Raw genomic sequence first — 7,209 nt, forward strand, 5'->3', positions numbered from 1 at the left:
AAAAAGTATTAATTTATCCAAAATGTTAAATGTAGTGTGTAGTTAAATACACGCTATTGTTTATGGCACCTGTTTTTCTCCTATGCAAAGATATTATATGGCTCTTATTTGTAATCTGTCGCCAATACATATTATACGAGATAGCAGTTTATAAAAACGAAAGAGGAGGAAAATTACCTTTTATTACTATCTCCCTCGCACAGCTCCAAATATGCAGCTGTTAAAAATCAGTGCAGATTAGGCTTATACATGTAAAGCTGGCGCTTCCGACTCCCATAATTTCTTCGGTTTCCAACAAAGGTACACGGCCCAAAAATGCATCTCCTGTCTCTGCTATTTGTCTTTACAAACAGACCAGGAGTCTTATACCACCATGTGCAGCAAGGGTCGAGGGTGATATTCATCAACCAGGCACAGTAAGAGGGTCATAAGAACACAGGGAGGTGTGTATCAGGGGTCAGATGATGATGAGCTTCAGCAAACCACAGTGCAATATTCACTGTGGGGAAATATGTGATATACATTAGGGGAGACCCGGCCGATGTACGGGAAGGCATTGGCACCTCAATGGATCACTAGAGGATGCAAGGTTCTGGGGCAGAGGCAGCGGGGGATGGAGTAGGAAAAATGTAAATGTCTTCTTTCATTTAATCCTGGGATTAAGGCCTGCATCATTTTGCATTTTTACATGCGTAACCTGCACTTATATTGGTAAGATCAAACCACAAATGCAAAAAGTAAAATCTGTTGGCTACAAAGCCGGAGCTGGCTGGTGAGGTCACAAAGGCACAGCAATTGGTAGGTAAGCACATGGATGGAGAAGATAGGGGTTAACCAATACTTTTTGTTAGGCAGACAAACGGATGTGTTTTCGTTTTGCTGGTTTAAGTATTAGCTCTGTTCTTCGGTGTGATTCATTGAGAACAAAATCAGAATTCCATTAGCAATTTCAACATGTAATAAGAGTCAAGTTAAAGGCATCCAGTTATCTAATACTAAATAAATATTGCCAACAAGGCACAGGAGAACTGAAAATATTTTGTTAGCTATATTTAGTGTGGTCCACAAAGGGTTTGTTTGCTTCTCATTGCAAAATAAAAAGGCATGAAAGACAAAGTAATGTGGCAGAGGCGCTGAACTCTAATAACGACAATCGCTTGTACACAAAAACACACATGGTGAAAATACTGCAGAGTAGTAGGGTGACCGACCATCCGTAAATTTCACAGACAGTCCATCATTTCAGCTGTCTGTTCGTTGTCCGTGAAGGATTCTTTAACAGACGCCATTTGTCCGTAATTTTACCTGCTGTTGGGCGACAGCCAGTATTGTGCCTTACTATTGCCAACCGTTGATCCAATCTTTGCTGTGGTGAACAAACAAAACATCTGGGATTGGCTTGAAAGCCATCAGCCAATCCTAGAGCTCACTGGTACACTTCAGGAGTGTTCTCATTGGCCCTGATGCTTTAGGGCCAATGAGAACAGCTTTAAGTTTCCCGGCCACTGTACTTCTGGACTTGCCGAGAACGTTTCGAGCCTTTCGTTTTTGCCTTTTTTGGGACCCGGACTCTACTCCTGCGTGCGTGTAGGCCTGGCGTTGGCCTAGTTGTGTGCCACTACAGCCAAAGGAAGACCCAGACCAGAATCACCGGTCAGCCATGGAGCCCCAGCAACCATCTCATTCCAATTCGTTGATCCCGTAAGTTCAGTTGCTTCAGCTTGCTGCCCCTAAACAGCCAAGCCCTATTGTTTACTAAGGACTTATAGGTAGGTTTAACCCCCTACATATAATCTACTAACGATGGTAGGTCATGCCAAATATAAGTGCCTCTTTTTATATAGTTTACCCTAATGCATGTGTGTTTTCAACCTAACACTAGGCCTGGTTAGAAGGAGCCTTTAAGACTTATTGCGCTTTATAGAAGTCCTTCTATTTCACTATGGCCAAGATCGATGAGGGGGCAGTCCAGTGAGTGAGAGTAAAGTAAGCACCTGATAAGTTTTATTTTCTTCATTGAATACAGTAGGAATCTACATATCAAGTGTGTTAGGTATTTTACAGTGTATTTCAAGGGAAAAATGCAATGTCTGAATATGAGTCGGGCAAAGGTGCTGCAGAGGAATTCTTCACATCGGATAGTGAGGTATATTCAGATGCAACATCTACGTCACAGGCAAACTCCTTGCAAGAGTCACACAAGAAAAGAGCAAAAAAGCGTTTAGTTAAGTACAGACCAGAATGGGAACTCGCACACCACAACATCGGGAATGTATCATAAGATGTGTACAAGGCCAGGTGCAACCTCTGCAATAAAGACTTTTCCATTACCCATGGAGGAGAGCGTGATATCAAAACCCATGAAGCAGGAGCACAGCATAAGAAAAATACCTCAAGAAGGGCAAAGATGGCCACAATTTCATCTTACCTGCAACCAAGCTTCCAGCCAGAAGTATCCAAAGTCAGTCATTGCTTGCTTCATCATAATGTGATGTAGATTTTATGTAATTCTTGTACACTCTTCTTGCTTTGTCACACTCCAAGACTCCCAAACAGAATAGGCAAGCCATCTAACAATTTTGTGTTACTTTCTTTAAATGTGCAGCAGTGTTTACCAAGTCAGATTGCCTTTACTGCACTTTTCTCACTGACGTACCTGTGGTCAGCCAACGCAGCATCAAAGGGACCCATCCCATTACTGGGAGTCATAAATGTGGCGGATGTCACGCTTGTGATAATATTATGACTGTCCCTGAATTTAACTGGAATAAAAAAAGAATTATGCTGCAAGATATGACGAACTGTAGAACTAGTAACGTCATATATTTCATTACATGTCCGTGCTCCAAGGGCTATGTAGGAGAAACGGGCAGGGAATTCAGGACTAGGTTTTCGGAGCATAAATCATGCATCAGAAACCTACGCCCTGGAGCCCCGCTTGTTGCACATTGGAAAGCCCTTAACCACACTTTGGAAGACCTGAAATGGCTTATTTTGGAGAAAATAAAACACCCTAAGGATGGCAACATTGACGCCATTGGAGCCAAGAGAGAAGTCTTCTGGATTTTTTATCTTGAGACAGCTATCTCAGGATTAAACGAATCTATTCCCTGGGAGAATGCCATTTTGTGAATAGCCCGGAGATGTAGTACTCCTGCGTGGACTTTCATGTTCTTCCTTTTCTGTACATTTTTACTGTTCGAAACTTAATTTTGAGAGAGTTCTTTTTCAAGTTGGATTTTTCATTCCGTTATTCACTTAGTTACCTTGTACTTTACACATCCTTCGCTTTTTCATTTTTTGTTGATTCCGTATATATCTTTTTTTCATTCTAGGCTGTCTGACTCACTTGCGGTGTTCTTTTGTTTTAGATCGTGTCTTGGGTTTATTTAAATGTTTATTTTCCCAGTAGTTGGTTCCGATAGTCTGTCTTTATTGTTTTCTATTGTGGTGTTGTTTTTCCTTCAGCCCTTCGTCTATTTCCTTTCCCTGAACTTTCAGTGTTGTCCTTTTTCGATTTTTACTGCGTTCAAGTGCGCTGCATTTTCTTTACCAGCACCTGTATATAATCCCACTGCCCCCTCTGCTTTCCCCTACCGACAAACCCGTTTACCGGAGTGGGAAGGAGTCCCGCGTTCTTCTCTATCCAGGACCCCATTTAATCTTTGACCGCCGAGCCGCTTCAGGTCAGTCTAGCCGGATCTTGTGGCTACCTTCTGCGGGTCTTGTGTATTCTATCCTCCTGAGACTTCCTTCTACACAACCTCTTTCTTGTTTATTCTACTTTACCCTTCGGAAATTCCCTTTTTTAAAAATAGAACCTTACTTCATTGTCTCTTTAGGCCCCCTATTCGCTGGGTCGGAAGTGTTCCAATATCCTGATGCTTTCCGGTTTTATCTCATCGCTAATGAAGCATAGCTCATTCCCCTTGCTTTGAGGTCTTTTTTCAGTTTGCTGCATCACATTTCTGCTCCGTGTTAGAAGCACGACTTCCTCATGTTATGTGAAATTGATTTCTGCCTCATTGTTTTTCAGGTCGTTATTTATCATCCCTGAATCCGGTGCTACCACTTGTATTTTTTCAACGTCTGTACACTTTCAGTGTCTGTTATTACTTTTGAGGTAGCTTTTTGCTCTCCCCCCCCCGCATTTTTTAGACTTTACTCATTTCACCTTGCTTTGCCCTAGTGTAACTTGTATAGATGTGTTACCCCTGTCTTTATGTTTATGTTCCTATCAGATACCTGGAATGTCTCCGCTGTTTTGTTTTTAAACTTGGCCCCGTTTAACGCCTGGATCCCCTGTGGGCTCATCTAAAAGTGCGAAATCTTGACCTGTGGAACCCTGGGAGTTATTCCCACGTTTTCATTAATTCAAAATATGCTGACCCCTCTTCACATCTAAAAGGGGTTCCATTATTGTAGGGTATCTAGGTAAGCTGCCCCCCATTTTTTAAACCTGGTTTTTGGTTACAGGCGCACCATCCTTGAGGCGACCGGTCTATGTATTCTCTTTTATGCTTTTCACACTTCTTTAATTCTTGATCAATTCTTTCTCGGTGTTTATAAACTTTTGGGGATATAAGGAGAACTTTTTTCTAGTGACATGTATGCACCTGGTTGATTGGAACCCTTGTGCCTTGCTGACTCCAATTACAGGCCATATTGCTCTTTTTTCATGAATTTGTATCCTTATTTGTCCCTAATTTGTTCTTTTTGCCCACAGAATACCCACCCACATCCTTGCTGTTTCTAGGACCGCTTCCCAGGACCGTGGTACAGACATTATGCTCATTGTCTGCCAGTTCAATATCCCAAGTGCGCCCTGATGAAGGAAGCCTTTTGGCACTTGTCCGAAACGCGCGTCGGCGCTTTTTTCGTCTTTGTGTGTAGAGATATGTATGTGAATGTCTGTGTATGAATTGGACTGTATAAAAGGGATGTTTGGATGCATGAGTGGATCTATTTGGTACCCTTTTTGTAGTATCACTGCGTGTCCTTGGTTTTGACTGTTTTTACATGTTTTTGATTATGTAAATTCTTTCTAAATGTTTTTTACTGCTTAAATGGAATTATCTATCTAAAAATCATGTTAATATTTATATTTATATGCAAAAAATGAAAATTAAAAACTTTTTTGAATAAATTTATTCTCGTTGTGGTGAGTGGGTTAAACTGCTGATGTGAGTTGAACTTTGTTATCTAAGGGAACACCCCTTCATGTTTTTTCCTCTAAGCCCCATTGTGGCCACTGTTTTCTTCACCAATGGAGATTTTCTTTGCGTTCTTACACCCTTGTGTATTCTTTTTTCTCCTATCGCTCCCTGGATTGTGGCATCAAGCTAAGCAAAGTAACGTATCCCAACTCATCCATTGTAATGAAAGCATCCTGTGGCCGCACAAAGGCATCGAGCATCACTATGAATGTGCTTGCACCTCTATTGTTACGGCAAGTACACAAAGACTTAAAAGATGGATGTTTTTCCGTTTGCAGTGATGCCTCAAACAAAGGTAACATTAAACTCTACCCACTTTTGTTGCTGCACTCTAATTTCACCTCCGGTGTTGGATAAACTGTGCTGGATTTTTTACGAGGATGCCACAGAGACTGCTACAGCTATTGCACAGCAGATCACAATAAAATTAAATAGCCGTAGGTTGAAAATGTAGCACATCGCTGAATACTGTGGGTACAACGCAAGTGTCCACTATGGAAGACATCATTCTGTGTTCCAGCTCTTGAAGGAAACAAATGGAGACATTCTGCTTGCAAACTGGTCTGCCCATATCCTGCATAACTGTGCTAAACAAGCTATTAATGGATTTTCAATGGATGTAGAATCCTTTATTCTAAAAGTCTACAGCCTTTTCTCTTCTTCTGCATAGCGAACAGCAGAGTTGAGAGTTTACTCTTTTGTGGACCTAGAGAAGCAGCCTTTGCTTCGGCATGTCCCAAAACGGTGGCTCACGTTGCTCCCAGCCACTGCACGACTGTTGAAGTGGTGGGCAGCACTAAAATCCTATTTCCTTTCCTTCGGGCTAGAAAAAACACCCAGAGCAAGATGGGATTTTCTAGGACTTGAAAGTGGGGAGGCCACTATATTTCTTTGTGTACAACATTTTGGTCATTTTCAAAACATGTATCCAGCAGCTGGAGAAGGATGAGCTGAGCGCACCTGAGGTACCAGGCATCTTCAGGATATTAAGGAACAACTTAAAGGACAGAGTGGGAAATCTGTTCTTTGGTTTCCAAGTCCACAGTTATTTAATGTCCCATGACTGAGTTGATCGCAAGCATGAAGAGTGATTTTTTTAAATATCTAGAGTACTCCTTAAAGTAATTAGAAAAATGGCTTGATTTTTCAGAGAGTCATTATTTGTCAGCAAGAGAACCATCCTGCTTAAAAGAAACTCTTACTTTCCAGCACCTCTGCAAAGCTGCCCATGCAGGTAACTTACCAAGCACCTGGAACTGCAACATTTATTTAATGAGTACAGTATAATTATTCCTGCTTTGTGAGCTGTGGCAGGCACCAACTTGCCATGTGCGCAGAAAAGGCCGAATGCTTTGTCAAAGTTGCCTTGTGATATCATAACATAAAAAAAATAATCATTTATACTTAGCTTGCCAGGCAGTAATGCACTTACTGAAAGGATTTTTTCTCAGTTGAAGTTCAAATGGACTGACAAAACAGGTGTGATGTGGATCTTGTTAAAGCAGAATTGCAGATCCAAGTGAACATGAAACATTTGTGTGCTGACTTCTACCAATTAGCTCTTAGAAATAAAGAACTTCTGAAGTGTGCTAGTTCGGAGAAAAAGTATAATTTCAAGCAAGAGCACTAAAAGAAATATTCCCGTGGTCAAAATCCTGTTATTTCCAAGGTCAAATTTTGCTTGGTGTGCTGTACTACTTTTTAACCTATTATAAATTTATTTTGACTTGTACTTATATTTGCTGTCTATTTACCTACATACTATCGCACAACCTAAAGTGTAGTGTCTGTAAAACTTGCCCTTTGACCCAATTTTTTGTCCTGAATTTTGACCCTTTACCCTGAATTTCTACACTCACCATTCTGAATTCACACCGATTCCAGTTGGTTACCCTACATAAGAGGCTGCGTTAATGTTTGTGCTACTAATGTGCGTTTCACTATGTATGTATCTCTAACTCTCACACATCTCTCTGCTGCGGACAGTGCCTAT

At 41.2% G+C, this 7,209-nt stretch overlaps 1 pseudogene; it reads left to right on the forward strand.

Annotated features, from left to right (window-relative positions):
- The first annotated feature begins 2,086 nt into the window (after positions 1–2,086).
- On the forward strand, positions 2,087–5,670 carry LOC147659555 (uncharacterized; annotated as a pseudogene).
- Positions 5,671–7,209: the final 1,539 nt, after the last annotated feature.

Source organism: Lissotriton vulgaris, unplaced genomic scaffold, assembly GCF_964263255.1.
Source record: "Lissotriton vulgaris unplaced genomic scaffold, aLisVul1.2 SCAFFOLD_582, whole genome shotgun sequence".
Lineage (NCBI taxonomy): Eukaryota > Metazoa > Chordata > Amphibia > Caudata > Salamandridae > Lissotriton > Lissotriton vulgaris.